General features: G+C 37.2%; 1 pseudogene; it reads left to right on the top strand.

Annotated features, from left to right (window-relative positions):
- LOC132620040 (beta-glucosidase 13-like) overlaps positions 1 to 16,102 on the top strand; it is a 36,619-nt pseudogene extending 20,517 nt beyond the window's left edge.
- Positions 16,103 to 22,600: the final 6,498 nt, after the last annotated feature.

Genomic DNA, 22,600 nt, shown 5'->3' with positions numbered 1-22,600 from the left:
TTCCCCTTTTAAATACGCGATGTACGTAAGTAAATGAGTCCGTAGACACCCATATTCCTACATTAATATTCCGAGCCCAAAAAGTCAACGCAAAAGTCAAACCTGAGTCCTTAAGGGAAAAACTTAAATTCAGTTTGAAAATTGATCTACCCATAGCCCTAGGGTCTTACAACCAGAAAACCACTTGATTTTACCCACTAACTGAACCCCCATATCAATATTTTATCAATTCAACTTCTTAGGGGAAAAAATCCTAATCTTCCAACCCAAATCATGACCTAAAAGGGTTAAAAATATGACAATATATGAAATGCTGATAGGAGGGAGGTCAGGTTCTTACCTCCCAAGCTGAGCCATGAAGAACACTACCAAAATCGAAAACTGAGGTCCAATGCCCCTAAAATTGAATTATGAACTAAGAAACCTAATTGGAAAATAAAAGGTGAATCTGTCCAGCAAAGTCCCACCTGCAGAAATCCCATCTCAGATGTGATGCCGCACCTGTAGAAAATCCATTGCAGGTTACGGGATCCACAAATTTCCTAAATCCTGTAGATACGGAAAAAACCTCGCACATGTGACATGGCAGATATAGAGAATCTTCTGCAGGTGCAAACACGACCACCCCAACAAATCTCGCACCCGCGGTCCACCTTGCATAGGTGCAGCGCCGCAGGTGCGCTCCTACTTGCGTAAATGTACAAGCACCAAAACCAGCTGAGGTCAAAGCTATCACTATGTCACGCCCCCATCTCATCGTGGACGGACTACATTCTACGTGCATACTATAGGCATCTACTGAGAAACTGTAATTGTCTACATCATGTAGTAAATTAGTAACTTTGTTAGCATGAACTAAAAGATGCACTGTCCGTATAACTAAACATAAAACCCGTACATGACTGAACCCGACCACAGATGTTTATGGAGCCTCTACGAATATCTGACTAACATAACATAGTCGAGACATGGCCCCAACCTACCCATAGTCTTTATACGCTTAAGTACAAGAACTGACTCAACTCCAGGAAGAAGTGGAGCTTACACTATCTCGCTGAACATCAGTACCATCTAGAACACATTCCTACTACTCGATATACCTGAACCTGCAATGTGAGCATAAGCAAATGCAACGCCCCAGGCGAAGGGACGTCAGTACAGAAAGATTGTACCAAGTACGTAGGGAAGACATGAAACATAACAATAAGACATTATCAATGAAAGGAATAATAGTTAACCTGAAACTTCTGTATCGCTACTAAGGACCATGATATGCATAATGATTATACTTATGTATGATGCCACTCTACAGGGTTATATTATTTATATCGAGCTGTTTTTCGAAGCTAATATCCTCATCGTAACTCTAACTGCCTAACTGATCAGTGGTAACTGCCCGACCGGTCGTAGCTCGGTGGTAAATGTGTAACTGCCCCACCGGCCATAGCTCGGTGGTAAATGCGTAACTGCCCAACCGGCCATAGCTCGGTGGTAAAGTAGGAATACCATAGCCATGCCTTTATAGGTACTGTACATGCATATACAACGTCATCACTCGTTACAAATATAGATACAATATCTGAAGAGTCCTTTAGGATCATTAGAACATCTTTCGGAGTGACCTATAGTAGTTCAGCCTCCGATTATGTTATGAACTAACATCATCAACACATGTTCAGTAAGAATCAAGAATCAATGCCATGAATAAGAATTTACATTATAAGGGACAATGAACATAAGATTTCTATATTTACTAAGAATAGTATCACTTTTTAGTATCGTTCGTTCGTTTACATTCCGCTGTTGGAGTCAGGCCAAAAGAAGAAAAAAGAAGTGCCTCTCTGTGATACTTAATTAACACTAGAGGACGCTGTTACACCTCAGAAATTTTTGATTTGTTGCCTTGTGGATAGGCTAATGTGAGCTGAGGGTGGTTATGAAATCCTTACGAGATTAAGGGAAGTATTAGATATCCTAAAGTGCGTACTATAAGATTTTGAAGTCATACGAATATGTGAAATTTAGTTTGTTGAAGGAAGTGAAATATAAGTCGTGTTCGGAAAGGTTTTCACTATGATTGAGCTAATATTTATTTGGTGATGTCTTGAAAGGCTACTATAGGGCCTATAGTATGGTTAATGAAGTATTATGTAAGTGCCAAGAAGGTTCCACAAGGATTGGAAGTCAAACGAATCAACGAGAGGAAGTTTCGCATAACTGGGAGTTATACGGCCACTTATACGGTCTGTATAAGAAGGGTCTGTATAACATGACCTTCATAGAAAGGGTCATTTTCTTGGTGGTGTTATACGACCACTTATACGGTGCGTATAACTTTATACGGTCCATATAAAGGGGTCCGTATAACCTGACCTATTTCAGAAGGAGAATTTCCCATGGTGGTGTTATACAGTCCACTTATACGGACCGTATAATATTATACGGACCGTATAAGTGGTCCGTATAAGTCCATTGGGTAGATTTTTAACTTTTTGTATAAATGGAAGGTGTTGGTTCATTTATTTCATTTTTCATTTTCCACAAGTCTTGAGAGCTCAAAACCCTTCTCCAAGCATATTCCACCCCAATCCAAGAGAAAACAAAGATCAAGAGGCAAGAACCAAAGTGTTCATGTGTTAGAAGGCTTCCTAGGGTTAGTAGACTACAAGAGATTCTTGAGTATTGAAGCTAGGGTTTTCACCTAAGTTGATAGCTGCTCCAAAGCTCATTCCCATGAGATAAAAGGTTAGTTTTCATATTTATTTCATGTTATCATGAATGCTTGGTTGTTGAAGAACTTGGGTAGAAGAAGAAAGTAGAAAATGAGGGTTGAGTGAAACTTTTATGATGTTTTTGAGTAATAAGCTAACTTGAGTCATGATTCTTAGTATAATATGGATATAATCTTGTTATGGAAGGTAGTAATAGTGATAAGGAAGCATTGTATGAAAATGTGCTACACTGGGTGTGAGGTTGTTGGTATAAGTTGAACACAAGGATGAATTTTGAAGGCTTAATGGAATGTGATTACTCGATTATGATATTGTGGTTGTTAGGTGTTGTTTTGTAATATGGTGGAAATTGACTAAAAAGGGGAAATGCTGCCCAATTTTCATTAGATCATGAATTATTCTAGTTTGAATTTAAGAGTATCATTGAGGCTTAACCACGATATGAACTCTTCTAAATGTAGATTGTTCAAGTTTCGACGGTGAACGTTAAGTAGTTAATAAGAAAAAGAGGTATGTAAGGCTAACCCTTCTTTCTTTAAGGCATGGTTCCTTTGTTATATATATATATATATATATATATATGTATATCCTTTCATAAGTTCCATAATGTCTTCCAAATGACTCTATCTCTAAGACTACCGAAGTTCATGATTCTCGATACTTTCACAATTGTAGTACCTCATTTATATGATAGTTGATCCTCTAAGGATAGATGTAACGAAAACGATGATGGCAATGATGTTGATGATACTTATGGACTTTTATGTATACGTGTCTAAGTATGTATGACTATTATGTAACACCGAGCTTATATGGCCGTGTATGATACCTATCGCGCGCGCACCTCTGCAGTTGGGTATGGCTAACACTGGGAATTGGTAGGGCCAGGTATGTATAATCACCAAGCCTTGTCATGGCCGGTATGTGAATCACCGAACGTTGTGGTCGGGCACGGTATAAATACGAATACGAATATGTATATGTATGTTTATATGCATGAGTAAGCATTGGAAATGGAAGGCCCCTATGAAAGACCAGTAAGTAAATATGATGATGGACACTAGAGGTACAAAGGGCTCTATTGCCTCCTGATTCTTCTATCTTATGCTATTCCTTATGCTACTTCTTACGCTATTTCTTATGCTCCTATTAAGATGTTGATTATGCTTTACATACTCAGTACATTATTTGTACTGACATCCTTTTGTTTGTGGACGTTGCATCATGCCCGCAGGTGGACAGGGAGACAGGCTTGGTCCATAGATTTCTTATTAAGGTACTGCATAGAGGAGCTCCATTTCATCCGGAGTTACAACTTTTGGGTATTATTCTTTTACATATGGGCATGGCGGGGTCCTGTCCCGCCTGTATGATGTTACCTACTCTTCTTAGAGGCTCGTAGACAGTTGTGTATGGTTAGATGTCTTGCAGCCTTGTCGGCTCATATTTTGTATATCATTTGATAGCCTCTTCGGCTTGTGTATATGGATATGGGCATTGTTGCCGATGATGTTATGAATATGTTGTTGCCCAATGAGTTTAGCATTATTAACGTATAGAAATCATGCGTAGGCCATGTGGTCTACCTAGATGTGAATATGAACGTACGATAAGAGGTGCCCGGGTGGGCTAGCACCGGGTGCCCATCATGGCCCTTCGGTTGGGTCGTGACAGACGCTCTATGACTCAATTGAGCAACTTGGTTTCTGTTAACCTGTTCTCCTTACGTTACACTCTATATCCCATGACAACCTCTTAGACCTCTGTCACATACTATCGTTTATCTTAAGCCTTTTTCATATTTGACAACGCACTATTACCTCTTTCATTATGCTTCGTATACCACTCACATCTTCATACTTAGGTGAAACTATAATTCCATCATAACAACTTGGAACTTGAATCTATGAGTAAAAGCTTGAGTGCACTGAATCTGGACATATACCATTTCTTAAGAGGCTCACTGGACTTATAATATAAAAGCAACGCATTCATCAGCTCAAGACACTCATGATCGATATAAGAAATAAACAACACACGTCATGCCATAGCGGCTAGTCAAGGAATAGCCTTACGTACCTTAATCTCCATCCTTGGATGCTGTTGAATAACCAATCCTTCCTCCATAGCCATGCTACAATTAGAAAACATTACTACTATTAACAAGAAAGTATAATAACTTAGCCAACTATTGGCAATCATTCTATACGTGGTTCTACGGCGTACATCGTTTTCTAACCCTTGTAATATCATCAACAACACATGACTACTAACTTATCAACATCTCCAGTCCACTTAGACCACAAGAACAACCTCATCATTCTTTACAACACATTTTACAACTTCAACTAAATTTTCTAGTTATTCAACTTACAATTTACAACTTCTAAGCATAATCAAACCATCAAACTAACTCATACACCATATGCATATACTTCCAGAATCTAAACATGACATGAACAACCCATAACTTGTCAAAACAACGACAATAGAACTATCATCAACAAAAACAAAAAAACTAGGACATGACGTATTGAGCAACAAGCTCACTTTACGGCGAATCGCACAACATCTCCCCTTTTTCTTTTACATATCCCAAGTTCATAACATCACAGAAACACAAAAAACATCACCAACAACAAATAATCACACGTGCATCCCTTCAACAACACAAGAACAGTCCCAACAACCCACCACAACAATATTCAACACTAATTTATAACTTGTAGTTGTTATTCCACATATTTTTCCATGGAGATAACATAACTATAACTAGCAGCAGCTCATATACATCAAGGGAAAATAATTTCTTACCTTCAACAAAACCAAAGAAACTCAGATTATATCTTGCTTCAACTTGGAATAGCTTCCAAAATAGTCCAATATACTACAACAACTCAAAAACGATTTGCAACTTTTATTTCACAGGTTTTCAATCACACAAGCTAGGTATGACTTCTTCAAGCTCAAGTAAATGAACGAGAGATGTATTCTTACCTTTAACAGCAAGGAAAACTCGAAATCTGAGTTTACATCACCTTGAAGAATTCTCCAATTCAACTACAATAGAAGAAGAAACAATCTACAAGCACCACGGGATTCCCTACGGTTGATTTGCATTGTTTTCTTTAGATTTCACTTTTGGATGATTGGGGATCTCTTAGAGAGCATTTGGTAACTCTTAGGAACTATGTGGAAGTGAAAAATAACGAGCTACAAGGGCTGGAATACTGAATTAACATGATAAAGTCGGCCACCGCCTCAAGTGGGTCCCAAGCTGGCTGCCTACGTAGTCTCACAAAAATACAAATATCTCTCTACTGCAATGTTTTATCGATGAACGATTTAATTCGTTGGAAACTAGACTCGTATATCTTCAATTTGGTGGGTGGATCACCTCGTAACTCCAAGTATATTGGGAGAAAACCTCTGTGCCATTGAACTCAAATTTCAGTAAACTTATGAACGTAACTTGCAACAACTTTTGCTGACTTTTGACGAACTTGTTTCCTTCGATTCGTTTAGCCCCGAAACCTTAAGACACTTTAAAACCATCATTATCCTTCTAAATACCTCCAACCTTTCATGTTCATTTTAACTGACTTACGACGAATTCTAATACGAAAGTTTGGAGCATTTCATCCTTCCCCACTTAGAAACATTTGTCCTCGAATGTTGGAGAGAAACTGAAGACTTTAATAGGCTACACACGTAGCTGAGACATACATGGTTGAGTGAAGACTTTACCTTGCTCGTAGAGAACTTACACAATTATGTGTCACTTTTGTCACCGGGACGACTTTTTAAGACTTTGCTCTACTTACACGATCTGAGAAGTGAAAGAAAGGTAATTGTCCTGTAGCTTCCCAATTATAAGTGTGGCGCGCAATACGCCCATAAGTGAGACTCTACTAGACATGGCTTCATAGACTCTCTAGGGCTAAACTGCTTTGATACCACTCTGTCAAGCCCCCGTCTCGTCGGGGACAGACTATATTCTACATGCATACTATAGGCATCTACTGAGAAACTGTAATTGTCTACATTACGTAGTAAATCAGTAACTTTGTTAGCATAAACTAAAATATGCTCTGTCTGTATAACTAAACATAAAACCCGTACATAATTGAACCTGACCATAGATATCTATGAAGCCTCCACGAACATCTGACCGTCACGACCCAAAATCTCAAGTCGTGATGGCACTAGCCCCGCTGTCCTAGTAAGCCAACACAAGCCATTAACGTACCCCTTTTTAAGCGGAAAACTAAATGTGGAATTAAATCATACAAGCCAATTTTCAAGTCTTAAACAATCTTAAATAAAATACTTAGAAATTTATCACACTTATCCCAAAATCTGATATCGCCCGCATACAAGGACTACTAAAGAGTAAAAATAGTCTGAAATACATCAATGGAACTATCTGAAATAAGGAAAGACATAAAGTAATAAATAGAAGAGAGTCTAGAGTTGTCCAAAACCATGGTTCTCACCCCGATCTCTCAGGAAACCTCCTAACGGGTAGCCTAGTAGTCTCAGAACCATAGTGCTCACCACTAGTACTGAGGACCAAATTTGCACACAAAAAGGTGCAACTAGTGTAGCGTGAGTACAATAATCAGCGGGTACTCAGCAGCATCGTTGACCGACCCAGTCTAGAACGGAGACGAGGGTTGATTTTCAATACCACAACCACACTAGTCTGCCATTAGTTGGAGATATAGGATAATTATATTTCAATAGCTAAACTCACATAGCAGGTAGATATCAAGATAAGACAAGTCAATACGAGTATTCACAACAAACATCATAAGGAATGAATGGATGCTATGTAATGCAAGGCCTTTATTCCACTTCTAGATATACATACGTTCGAATGTCAACGAATAGTGATCCATGGGGGGCTCATGAGGCCCATATATCACCGCTCCAGAAAGTTTTCGAATCACGGCCCTCTCCGGTAACACCCTCGGATCACGATTTTCTGCATATCATGTTTCTAGAACCTGTCACTTAGCCGACCAGACCCATTTGTCAACGAAATGCGCTAAAGCATTATCACTCGTTCGGAACTAGATCCCCTTAGACTCACAATCATATCCTCAAATAGTATGCATGAAATACACGTAAAGTATGAATATGGCATACATCAAATCAAGGGCAAATATATACACATGAAATCCATTCTTAGGTTCTCATTATGGCTTCAGCTTTTAGTTTCTTTATCATTCTCAACGAGGATATATGAGTGATGTGCATACAAAAAAATAAGACAGGCAATAATAAGAGACATAAAGTACGGGCATCAGACCCCAATCACAGATCCAAAGGATCGTACTAATCTATCAGTTAGTGCCCAAAGAATGGCATTCAGACCAACTATACAATTGAAACTGCACAAATACCGTTAACATGAAGATCGGTATTCGATACTGGTGGTCGTCACCTCACAAGTATCGGAACCCCCTTAATTAACCCATAACCCTTTTATTAGATTCATTTTTAGTCAACTACACGTTCAAGAAAGAGTGTTAGGTCTCAACTTGCCTGGAATGCCGAATCTCGAATTACAAAGCCCGCTTGCCATTCCGAATGATCAAAGTCTAGTCAAATATGGATTATACGTTAGAATATGAATCCATTAACACCCATATTGCTACATAAATCCAAATCCCCAAATTAAGCCCTAAAATTAGGATTCCGAACCCAAAAGGGAAATATAGTAAATTGAACCTAAAGTTATATTCCTCATGCTTAATACTACACATAAACCAAGAATCATCCATTAATAATCACTAAATCATGCTCAAATAACAGAACCCCCAATTCTTAGGTTAGGTTCTAAAACCACTCAATTTTCCTCTTTAATTCTAGCATTCTAAGCATGGATTATGAATCTAAATCATGAGAATAATCATAATATCAAGTTTAGAAGACTTACCCAATAGCTTCTCCTTGAAATATCCTTCATCACCTCCACCGCTTTCAAGACTTAAGGGTTTTGAATGATAGGTCTAAGTGTAAAGGGATACTAAATAGTATTCTGTTCAGCGATTTCTCGCTCCTGCGTCCTTATTATCGCACCTTTGCACTCGCTTCGGCGGAAGAAACCTCGCCAAGGCATTAATTGATTAAACACTCTGGTTCCGTAGCAGCAAAAAATTCCTCGAAGCAGCGACATCGCTTCTGCGGAATAATCTTCGCAGAAGCGGGGACAGACTGAATCACCCAACCCTTGATCCCACGGGCTTCCTCTCACAGGAGCGGTCCCGCAGGGGCAGAAATCCCTTTGCCGAAGCGAAAACGCCAGAACCAGCCAAAACTGGTTTTGACTCTCACACCCCAAAATCCCGAGACTCTCCCGGAACCTCCCCAATACAAACCGAATGTGCAGATATATGTAGAAATATGCTAGGAACTCACTTACGCACTTGGAATTCCAAAAAGAGGTCTTGTTGACCAAGTCAACCTCGAATGGCCAAGAACCAGCTTTCTAACCAAATGACCAAAATGCCCCGAAGTCCCTCGGGAGCCGGTTCAAATACACAACCAGTCTATATTTGACGTTTCGGAGCTAATGGAACTGACAAAATTCCTAAAATCACAAATACCCCGAATGATGCCTAAAGTCAACTTAACACTTAAAGATTTTTCAACTTAGCAAATTTCCAACTTAAGATATTTTGACCCCCTCGGGAATTGTGCCACCCACGCCCGCCACACAACAAACCAAAATAAGCAAATGGGCGGGTCCACAAGGGAAAAATATGCAAAAAATAAGAAAATAACTAAAACGACCTAACGGGTCGTTATACTAACTGCCATAACATAGTCTGGACATGGCCCCGACCTAACCATAATCTCTATACGTATATGTACAAGACCTGACTCAACTCCAAGAAGAAGTGGAGCTTACTCCATCTCGCTGAACATCAGTACCAGCTAGTACGCATGCCTGCTACTCGGTATACCTGAACCGTCAATATGAACATAAACAAGTGCAGCGCCTCCGACCAATGGACGTCAGTACAGAAAGATTGTACCGAGTACGTAAGGCATACATGAAGCATAACAATAAGACATTATCAATGAAAGGAACAACAATTAACCTGAAACCTCTGTATCACCATTGAGGGCCATGATATGCATAATAATTATACTTATGTATGATGCCACTTTACACGGCTATATTATTTATATCAAGCTGCTCCTCGGAGCTAATATCAACATCATAACACTAAATGCCCAACTGATCAATGGTAACTGCCTGACCGGTCGTAGCTCGGGGGTAAATGCATAACTGCCCAATCGGTCGTAGCTCGGTGGTAAACGCGTAACTGCCCAGCCGACCGTAGGTTGGTAGTAAATGCGCTATAGGTACTGTATAAGTGTATATAACATCATCACTCGTTACAAATATAGATACAATATCTGAAGAGTCGTTCAGGATCATTAGAATATCTTTCGGAGTGACCTATAGTCGTTCAACCTCCGATTATATTATGAACTAACATCATCAAAGTTCAATAAGAATCAAGAATCAATGCCATGAATCAGAATTTACATTATAAAGAACAATGAACATAAGCTTTCTATGTTTACTAAAAGAGTATCATTTTTTAGTATCGTTTGATCGTTTACGTTCTGTCGTTGGAGTCATGCCAAAAGAAGAAAAAAGAAGTGCCTCTCTATGATACCTAATTTACACTAGAGGACGCTCTACAACTCAATTGAGCAACTTTGGTTCTCTTAACCTGTTCTCATTACGTTACACTCTATGTCCCATGACAACCTTTTGGACCTCAGTCACATACTATCGTTTATCTTAAGTGACTTTCATATTTGACAACGCTCTATGACCATCTTCATTATACTTCGTATACCATCCACATTTTCATACTTAAGGGAAAATCTAATTATATTATAACAATTTGGAACTTGACTCTATGAATAAACTCTTGGCTGCATCGAATCCGGACGTATACCATTTCTTAAGAGGCTCACAGGACTTACAATATAAAAGCAACACAGTTTTTAGCTCTAGACACTTATGATCGATATAAGAAACAAATAGACACGTCATGCCATAGCGGAGAGTCAAGAAATAGCCTTACGTCCTTAATCTTAATCCTTGGATGCTGATGAAGAACCATCCTTCCTCCATAGCCATGCTACAATAAGAAAACATTACCACTATCAACAAGAAAGTATAATAACTTAGCCAACTATCGACAATCGTTCTATACGTGGTTCTACAGCGTAAATCTTTTTCTAACTCCTTTCTAACCCTTGTAATATCATCAACAACACACAACTACTAACTTATCAACATCTCCAGTCCCCTTAAACCACAAGAACAACCTCATCATTCTTTACAACACATTTTACAACTTCAACTAAATTTTCTAGTTATTCAACTTACAATTTACAACTTCTAAGCATAATCAAACCATCAAACTAACTCATACACCATATGCTTACACTTCCAGAATCTAAACATGACATGAACAACCCATAACTTGTCACAACAACGACAATAGAACTATCATCAACTAAAACAGAAAACTAGGACATGATGTATTGAGCAACAAGCTTGCTTTACGGCGAATCGCACAACATCTCCCCTTTTTCTTTTACATATCCCAAGTTCATAACATCACAACAACAAAAAAAAAAAACATCATCAACAACAAACAATCACACATTCAGCCCTTTAACAACACAAAAACAGTCCCAACAACCCACCACAACAACATTCAACACTAATTTATAACTTGTAGTTGCTATTGCACATATTTTACCATGGAGATAACACAACTATAACTAGCACCAGCTCATATATATCAAGGGAAAAGGATTTCTTACCTTCAATAAAACAATTTTTTTTCTTCAAATTATAGCTTGCTTCAACTTGGAACAGCTTCCAAAACAGTCCAATATACTACAACAACTCAAAAATGATTTCCGACTTTTATTTCACGGGTTTTCAATTGTACAAGTTAGCTATGACTTCTACAAGCTCAAATACATGAATGAGAGATATATTCTTACCTTTAGCAACAAGGAAAATTTCAAATCTGAGGTTACTTGACCTTGAAGAATTCTCCAACTCAACCACAAGAGAAGAGGAAATAATCTACAAGCACCACGAGATTCTCTACGTTTGATTTGCGTTGTTTTCTTTAGATTTCACTCTTGGATGATTGGGGATCTCTTAGAGAGAATTTGGAAACTCTTAGGAACTATGTGGAAGTTAAAATGATGAGATACAAGGGCTGGTGCACTTATCTCTCTACTCCGATGTCGTCTCGACGAACGGTTTAATGCGTTGGAAACTAGACTCGTAGACCTTCAATTGGGTGGGTGGATCACTCCATTAAGCCAAGTATATTGGGAGAAAAACTTAGTGACATTGGACCCAAATTTCAGTAAACTTATGAACATAACTTGCGACAACTTTTGCCGACTTTTGGCGAACTTGTTTCTTTCGATTCGTTTAGCCCCGAAACCTTACGACACTTACTTAAAATTAATTTTAAACTATCATTATCCTTCTTAATGCCTTCAACCTTTCATGTTCATCTTAACTTACTCACGATGAATTCTAATACGAAAGTTCGGGGAGTTTCACTCTAATTTTGGGATTTAACCATCTAAACTCATTCGCAATCTCTCGAATAAAAACTAAAGATGAATTTCAGTCATATAACACATTACGAACCTACTCGCACACTCAAAATACTGACCCAGGGTCGCCTTGGCTCGATGCTGACTGTGGTCAACTCTAACTTATAAACTTGGCTAGTTTCTCAACCAACGTTGCAAAACACCTCCGAGCCTTTAGGATGTATACCAACTACTCGACTAAGTTATAAATTACATTCCGGACCTAATGGAATCGGTGGAATTCCAATCCGAGTTCGTTTAACCTCCAATGTTGACTTTGGTCAAACTTTTCCATTTTCTTAACCTAAGAACTTCCAATTTAACTTTTTTCTTCTCCGATACACACCCGATTGCCTCAGAAATTGTGTAACCCATCTCCGCAAGTCATGAATACCATTTTAAAGTTACGGGAAGGGTATTTTGGGTGAAAAGAGTCCAAAAGCTCAAAATGACCCAGCGGATAGTTACATCATCTACCACTTAAATAAACGTTCGTCCCTCAAACAGTAAAGAAAATGAAGCAATTGAACTGTAAAAAAACTGAGGATATTTACTTCAGATGTCTGAAGTAGCCTCCTCGACCGGATTATTTCTTGATTGAACTTTCATCGAAGCTATCTCCTTTGATCTCAACTTCCAAACCTGCCGGTCTAGAATTGCCACCGGATCCTCCTCAAATACTAGATTTTGATCAAGTAACACAGAATCCGACTGAATCAAATGAGAACCATCCAGATGGTACTTCTTCAACATTGAAATATGAAATGCAGGATGAACATCCAATAAACCAAGTGGCAAAGCCAACTCATAAACCACCTCCCGAATATGCTGAACAATTTCCAATTGTACAATATATCTCGGGTTCAACTTGCTCTTCTTTCTAAACCTCATCACACCATTCATGGGTGAAACCTTCAATCACAAACAAACAAACAAACAAAAAAGGAGGAAAAAAAAACAACTTAAGCATGATGAATGGAGTTTATTAGGTGAAGGGGCAAGAGAGTAGAGAACAATCATGAAAAATTGAGAAGAAATTAAATACTTAGGGAAGAGAACTTGTTGGCACTTTCAACAGAAATCACTACTATTGGAATGGAGAAAAAACATTAACTACAGTTCAAGGTTACAGATGAAAACATAGTTTCATAAGAGATACTGAAGTGCTAGCCTTTAATAGTTCACCAATACTTGATTAGCTTGTTCTTCAAGCCAAAAAAATGAAAACTTTGTTAACAATCATTAGCTCAACCTCCATGAATTTGGTTAGCAATATAAAAGAAGTATCACCATAACAATATATATCTTCACCGAATATTTTCAAATACTGAAGATATGTCTCTTAATAAAACTGATGTACTATTTATAAGCCAAAATTCACATAAAATCATCTAGAATATTGAAGAGTCAAACTTTAGAAAATAAGAAAGTTAACTCAAAAAACATAAAAATTTACATACATCCATAAGAAAAACATTAATTGCACAACTACTAAATGCAAGTTAATTGGTCTCTTCAATTACTCTCATGTTCATGTTCAGATCAAATAATGAAATCATATATTTATATTTTCACTACAAAATTTGAAATTAGCTAGGAATTCGTCGCTAAATTGTTTGTAATTAACAAATTTTAGATAATATGTTGTTAAATAGGATTATTGGCGAGTTTTGTTGTTTAGCTACAGAATTTATCGGTCGCTAATTTCCTGTTTTTAGTAGTGTTTGGTGATCAGTATCTTCTCAATTTAAATAGTTTAAAGAATACAATAATGATAGATAATGGAAAAGACTTAAAGGCATTATTTGTATATAATGGTTTTACATTTTTTGTATATAAATGTTGAAAATATAATTTGGTTTCAGGGGTAGCGTTTAATTAAATGAAGCGTAAAATGATCGTTAAACTTTTGATAGGTGTCCTGGTAATTCAATTTTGACATTTATACTTCCTACTTTTAGGATAATATAGAGTATACATTACGGTAAAACTTAATAATTTAATTCTTTAATATGAAGTAAAATTTCAATTTTCTAAATTTATTGACGTATAATTTAACTAAAATAATTACGAGCGTGAAACTCAAAGTGAAAATGATAAAAATGATTCCTTAAGTATACTTATGAACAATTTTTGGTCTTTCAGGTGTGCCAAAAATGAGCACTTTTGAAATCCGTTATTTAAAAAAACTTTGATTTGTTAGATTTAACATTTTATTTACAACAACAATAACATACGTAGTAATATCTCACAAGTGGGGTCTGTGGAGGGTGATGTGTACGCAACATTGTCCCTACCTAGTGAAGATAGAGAGTATGTCTTCAATAGACCTTCGGCTTAAGTAAAGAATATTAAAATCAGATATGAAAAGAAAATATAGTAGTAAATAATTCATTTTGAATATAAAGGAAAAGATAATAATAACAACTACAATAACACGGTAATCGAACCAAAGAAAACAATATGTAATAATAAAATCAATGAATAAGATTGTAGGAGATTAATAATAACAATATACTGAAAAGGGAAACTAAATGACGCTCAACTTTCTACTAACCTTCTACCCTAATCATCAACCTTCATATTCTCCTATTTAGGGTCATGTCCTTGGTAAGCTGAGGGTGTGTCATGTTTTGTATAACCACCTCTCTCCAACACTTCTTTGTTCTACCTCGACCTCTTATAATACTCACCATAGCCAACCTCTCATACCCCTTTATTGGGACATCTGTACATCTCATTTTCACGTGTATAGATTTAACATTTTATCCATTTGATCTAATAGCCTAGAACGTGTATAGCTTGCCATTATGATGCTAATAGCTCATTAGGATTTAAGTCATTGAAACTATAACAAATAGGTAAAATAACAAAATAAACATAAAAATACAAATATATACAAAGTGTTCGCACGCGTGTGTCTATTTTATGTTTTCTCATCAAGAGTTTAAATTCAATTATTTGCAGACTGGTTCAAGTACCTTAGTTATTGTTCCATGGGGACTTCAAAAGCTTCTTATTTTCATAAAGCATCGTTACAAGAATCCAATTGTTTACATCACTGAATGTGGTAAGCCAATTAATTATTGAGGAATTTACATCCAAATGAAATTTTAACTACGTATTGAATAGGTTAGAGTATATATCGGCAATTTGACCTAAAATTTTATTTTTATAATGTTTTGGATTGCTATTACGTTATCAGGAATGACTGAGTTAAATGTTACCAAAATTGAAGAGGGTGTCAATGATATTCAGAGGGTTGATTTCTATAAATCTCATATTTTCGCGATCTATCAGGCAATCAAGTGAGAACCTCTACTTTGTTTTTTCAATAGGACCTTGTAAATTGATACTCACTATTTCATTAATTTAAATTTGAGAAATATTTATTTAAGACATTCATTGGGATACAATTAATATATTCTTCCTTTTTTTGGCTTTTTTTCTTTTTACTTTTTTTTTCAAGCATGGAGTAAATGTTAAAGCTTTCTAAGCATGGTCATTTCTAGATAATTTTCAATGGAGTGGCGGGTATAGCCAGAGATTTGGCATCAACTTTATAGACTATGCGGATAATCTCAAAAGATACCCAAAGAGTTCCGTCATTTGGATCAAGGAATTCCTTTTAGTCTAAATAAAATCTAGGTGTTGTTGCTTTTTATTAACTGTTCTTCTTAATATCAAAATGCTTTTACCATATGTACTATCTTCTGATATATATCTTGTATAGGAAGGAGCTCGGGACTTTTTTAACCCAAAAAATAACTTTTATAACCAAACTAACCCTTTAAAAAAAGAAAGAATCAAAGTAGGTTTCACGCACAGAATTTGTGCGTGAACCGGACTGTAACTTCTTCAGGTTGGTCCTTTCACGCACAGATTCTATGCGTGAAAGAGGGCACTTTTTTTCCCCTTTTTTTAAGCTATCAAAATCACGTTTTTTCCATGCTTTGGGCAAATATTCGTCATGTTTCAAAACTCTAAAATATCAATATTTTATATAGAACTTAATAGTTTTTTTGCGTACAATAACGTCGGCTCATTTTGTATCGTCGTTTTAGGGGTTGTAAAGTGTCCCGAAGTAAGTTTTGTTTGCTTGGAAACTTGTCATCTTTGTTCTTTGGAAATCAAACTCAAAATTAAGCTTTTTTTTGTACTTTGACTGAAGATTAGTCATGTTTCAAAACACCAAAATATAAATATTATATATAGAACTTCATATTTTTTTTAGCGTAAAATAATGTCGGCTCATTACATCAAATAAACATATATGTTTGGATCGTCGTTTTAGGGGTTGTAAAGTGCCTCGAAGTAAGTTTGGAAACTTGTTATCTTTAAGTTTTTTTTCGTACTTTGACCGAAGATTAGTCACGTTTCAAAACGTCGGAATATAAATATTTTATATAGAACTTAATATTTTTTTAGCATACAATAATATCGGCCCATTATATCAAGTATACATATGCCTCTTCACTCACGTAAATAAAAAATAAGGACAGGAGCATAGGTAGAAAACTAGTTGTAAATTGTTGAAAATTTAAATGGTCATAACTTTGCGCTCGGGTGTCCGATTTACGAGATTTCTTTTTTGACCCAGGGTATTTTTTCGAGATCTAGCGGGTCAAACTGCCGTAGGTGGTTTGGCCGGGTCAATTTTCCAAAAAACTCCCATTATCCCATTCAATTTGAATTTCCCCCAAATTGGTGCACAATTTCCATTCTTCTCTAGTAAAAATCTAATGATAAAAAATCTATTTCGAGATGCTAATCCCGTGGTAATGATGTTTTGAATGTCAATTTCGAGGTTCGAAATTCAATTTATGAAAACGAGTTAGATAGCATTAGTGAACAATAAAAAAAATAAAAAGTGTCTACTTTGTTGCATTCACCAATTTGGCTTGCTGGTTTAGCCTCTCTTTTTTACTTACTTCTTTTTTATGCCAACAACATGGGATTAAACCTTGGTGGGAGCATTGAATGAGATATATTATACCTTGGTTGAACCTCTCGTAGTGGATGAATTATTTTTTAATATAATATTTTTATTTCAAAACACTTAAATCAAAACCCTATAAAATATGACACTTAGATCTAAAGATGACAAGTTTCCAAGCAAACAAAACTTACTTCGGGGCACTTTACAACCCCTAAAACGACGATCCAAACATTTAGGTATATTTGATGTAATGAGCCGACGTTATTGTACGGAAAAAAATATATTAAGTTCTATATAAAATATTGATATTTTGGGTTTTTGAAACATGACTTATATTTGCCCAAAGTATGAAAAAAACGTGATTTTGATAACTTAAAAAAAGAAAGAAAAAAAAAGTACCCTCATTCTGTGCGTGAAGCCTACTTTGATTTTTTTTTTAAAGGATTAGTTTGGTTCCAAAAATTATTTTTTGGGTTAAAAAAGTTCTGGGTCTGTATAGGAAGGTAAGGTTTGATAGCCTTCATCTTTCGTATTTGTTTTTCGTCAATAAAATTACGCCACGCTACAGTGGAGTTTGTACCTTGAAACATGTTATTGATCTATCATGGCTATGAGGTTGCATGAGAATGCTATTTTCAGGGTGATGCAGGTCGGTTTTATTTTTCTTAATCTAAATTCATCCACCCAGGCTTTCACCTCCAGTTATGATGGGGATTTGGCATAGACCACTACCTCGTTATATATCATAAAAGAGATAATTATTGACAGGAGGAGGGGAACATAAATCAAAAACCTCTGAAGAAAACGAAAAACAAAAAACTGGAGACATGAAAACTAACATTTAGTTCGCATGTCTTACATACTAAGTATGCCGGGTGAATAATGTTTTTGTGACTTTTCGTCTTAAAGCAGGTACCTGCAGCCTATCCATTCGGTAAGGTGCTATCGCTGTCCTTGGAAGTTTACTGGATTGGTATATAATCTTGTCATGGATTGTGACTCCATTTGGATAAGGCATCCGCAATTTGGTTTGCTTCTCGGTAGCAATATTGAAATAAACATTGCTGAAGATACTTAATTCTTTGATCTTCCGGATGATATCATCTAGGTGCCATGGAGGTTTATTCTTATTGTAGATCATATCACTCACTAATTTGGAATCGCTTTCTAGCACAACCCTATGAGGACCATTATCATAGCACCATTTTAATCCAAAAAGTGCCGCATTTGCCTCAGCCAAGTTGTTAGAGCCATTTCCCAGCCCTTAGCGCAAATGCCATAATGAGTTCTCCCCTGTGATTCCGAACTATTCCACATGTTTCAATTGTTCCATCATCCAACCTACTACTGTCTGTGTTGATATTCACCCAACCAAACAAAGGATATTTCCATACCACAGTCATACAAACAATACAAGGGCGAGGGAGGTAAGAACATCACAGCTACCATTCCAAATATAGATTTCATCGATATTGATATTATGAGTTTGAATGACCCACCTGAGATAGGAGATGGTTAAGAATAAAATAATGAACTCTGGAAATATAGAATTTCTTAGCACCATACTTTGCAGCGCATCTTTCTTTCCATAGTTCCCATCATATAATAATGGGGTAATGCTCAAGATAGTCTGAAAAATATAATTTTGAGCTTTACAGCTCCACCAAGTGTTGAATAAAGAAAGAATGAGCCTACTGGAAGAAGCTACTTTATGGTGTCTTCCAAAATTGAGAATGACAGAATTCAACTTATAAGAGATATTAGGCGTTTCAAAAACACGGATTTCTCTGGCTTGTTTTGTGTTTGCACACCTGCGACTTTGGGCCAGTTTATAGCTGCACCGGATCTGTTCTCATCAATCAGTACATGGTAATAATCTGGATGGCTAGTACGTCGGATTTTAGCATGGCTATACCAGTAAACATCAGGCTCCATAAGGTGGCACATCTTGGTAGCTATCGTAGTACCTGGCAAGGTGTTTCCATCCTTGTCTGTCATGTTAGGATCAGTGTGATTTGCAGGGAGCAGACGTGTATGATGTCTCTTCTGCACTACCACAAGGGTTACTCATGACAGATACCCTTCTTCCAATGAATTGCATGCCTTGCGGATTGCATCCATTTCTTCCCTATCCCCCTTCATCAGATGTCATCAGATGCTTCTGAATTTCGTCACCTTTTTTTTTTTTTTTTTTTTTTTTTTTTTTACCTTCAAGGCCTCAATAAACCCCTTAACAATTTTAGTTCCACTTTCCATGATATTAGATATGTTTCTCTCCCCCTCATTTAGAGTCATCAAGGAGAAGGTCTACACAGGGCTCATAGAGTCTTTTGTCTATTCTAGAATGATCAATGGAAGTGGGGCTTACTAGACTCAGACTATTTTTGGGATCTGGTAATGATATGGTGGGGTTTAGATTCTGGCGAGTGAGGAAGGACGATTCAGATTTAAGATATGGTGATGTTTTTTGGCAAGATCTGAAGAACGAACGGTTTTCTTTTAAAGTCCAAAGAGGTTCAGAATGGACAAGCATTTAAAGGGCTTAATTTGGAATAGGAAGCAGAAGAGTCTTAATGACGTGGCATTCTAGACAGTTCGAGACATATTATGCACCAAAGAGACTACTAACCTGGGTCATAGTGACCAGGTCCCTTGACAATTTTGAAGACGAGACAAGAGCTCTGAGATGTGCAGTGTCACTTATGCTTGTGTTTTCCTGATCCTGCCACGCGAGTGTACCTGTAACGATAAAAGAGTGAGTTAGATGCCACTAAAAAACACCATTTAACATTGTACATTTTCTCCTAACATAGCCAAGCATGAGGAAATTTGAAGAAAGGCAACAAGTTGAGCTCGATCAAACCCATCTCATATCTTCCAAAGTGCTTCTTGTTCAACGTCATTTCAAAAGGACACACTCCCACTTGAAAGTCCTTGAATGAGGGGAATCATCCATTCTCTCAGTTATATACTTCTAGCAGTCTACTTTCATGTAACTTTTTGACTGCCCCTTCCCACTCAAGCCTGCAACTAGATTCACCCATTCGATCTTAGAACCCAAGGTATCTTAGATCTCATACAATCATAGAACAAGTGAGTTTAAGATTCTTTTATCTATGCAGGTAGCACCTTCTTCCTTTTATGGAAACTGGGTCAGTCAACTCTTGGCTTCTTCTAAATTTTTGACCAGTCCCAAATCCAGCCCCACAACTTTTCATAGGAACATAAGGTCAATCACTAAAAAACACCATTTAACATTGTACATTTGCTCCTAACATAGCCAAGCATGAGGAAATTGAAGAAAGGCAACAAGTTGATCTCGATCAAACCCATCTCATATCTTCCAAAGTGCTTCTTGTTAAACGTCATTTCAAAAAGACACGCTCCCACTTGAAAGTCCTTGAATGAGGGGAATCATCCATTCTCTCAGTTATATACTTCTAGCAGTCTACTTTCATGTAACTTTTTGACTGCCCCTTCCCACTCAAGCCTGCAACCAAATTCACCCATTCGATCTTGGAACCCAAGGTACCTTGGATCTCATACAATCATAGAACAAGTGAGTTTAAGCTTTTTTTGTCTATACAGGTAGCACCTTCTTCCTTTTATGGAAACTGGGTCAGTGAACTCTTGGCTTCTTCTAAATTTTTGACCAGTCCCAAATCCAACCCCACAACTTTTCATAGGAACATAAGGTCAATCACAAATGATGTCCCACAACTTAGATCCTCAGCCATGAAAAGTTATGCCTTCTCCCCTTCCACCATCCATGATATTCTCTGTTGGATCTTAGTGGTCTTGTGATAGATTCTCTTTTCTCCAGATTTGATGAAATAGCTGTGATGGAGATTCTTTCTAGGTCTTAGCCTTTTAGAAAGTACCTGCTCTGATACAAATTGTTGCAGGCTATAAGTCCACCAAATCATGTATGAGGGACCTGGTTGTGTACGAGTTCCCTCCTGCAGTATAGTATGAGAATCAACACAAGATTTTTACGTGGCAAACTCCTTGCTCAAGGGATTAAAAATCACGACCTACCCCAGTAGGATTTCAACTCTACTAACCGAGCAAACTTAGGTTACAACTCTATTGCAAGCTAGAAGTTAACTCCCATAACCCCTCACCCTTACAATAACGCTTATGCAACCCTTACACTTGACTACCCCTAGCCAAGCACACTAATACACCTAGACTAACTCTAGCCTATTGTACCACTCAATGTTCTTGTGAAGACACTCTTCCAACAAGCAACCTTTAAGAATTCAACTAATGCGCCTAGACTAACTCTAGCCTACCATACCACTCAAAGGCACCCATTGAGAATTCACCACAGTGACTAACACTAGCTACCCATACACTAATACAACTAAGCTAACTCTAGCCTAGTGTACCACTCAAAGGCTTGAGGAAACACACTTCCAACAAGCAACCTTTGAGACTTCAAAACACCTACAATCAACTTCTTTTTATGGAAGAGTAGGTTTATAGTTTAAGCACAAAAGAACAAAGACTCAACAATCCTATAACTCAACATATCTTCAGTTATAGAGAACAGGTCCTTGGATCTGCTAACGCCTTGTTCTTGTACACCCTTTAGAGAGTGGAGACTTGCAGTTGAGATCTACATTTTTGTAATAAGAGTAGGTCTTCTCTTGGAAGATGATGTCTTTATATGCAAGGGGAGAGAGAGAGTAGAGGTGACCGCTCATGAAATCTGGACCGTTAATCAATTGGCCTTGCTGAGGTGCTGCTGTATAGTTGCATTGTACTTTTCATTAGCACACTTTACAGCTATGGATTTGGACTTTCAACGCTTCAATGACCAGGACCTTTATCTAGAGGAACCTGGTCCCTCATATGTCCTTCGAACAAGTTGTAAGTGTTGGTTACACTGTCAGTAGCTCTACAGCTGCACCATTTGCTGAGCAGGCTGCAAACCTGATCCCATTTGGTTCTTCTGAATCAACATATCTGGTCTCTCATATATGAGCAAATCCTGCAGGCATCTGATCCTTCAAGGAGCATGTTAGAATAGCAGCATATGCGATATCATAAGGTTAACCAAGTTCACACAAGTGAACCTAATTGTATCTAGTTCCTTAAGATTTGTCATGTTATCAAAACATATCATTTCTTATCATGCTTGTTAGGGTTAATCAGGGTAACTTTTATAGCTAAAATTTAATGAAAGAATATTAAAGATAATAGAATCCTAATTGTACTCTAGTCAAATTAATTATTTTCCTTTTCTGACAGATGC

Source organism: Lycium barbarum, chromosome 11 (genome assembly GCF_019175385.1).
Source record: "Lycium barbarum isolate Lr01 chromosome 11, ASM1917538v2, whole genome shotgun sequence".
Lineage (NCBI taxonomy): Eukaryota > Viridiplantae > Streptophyta > Magnoliopsida > Solanales > Solanaceae > Lycium > Lycium barbarum.
The sequence above is the reverse complement of the archived record's forward strand: the minus strand, read 5'-3'. Positions and strand labels throughout refer to the sequence as shown.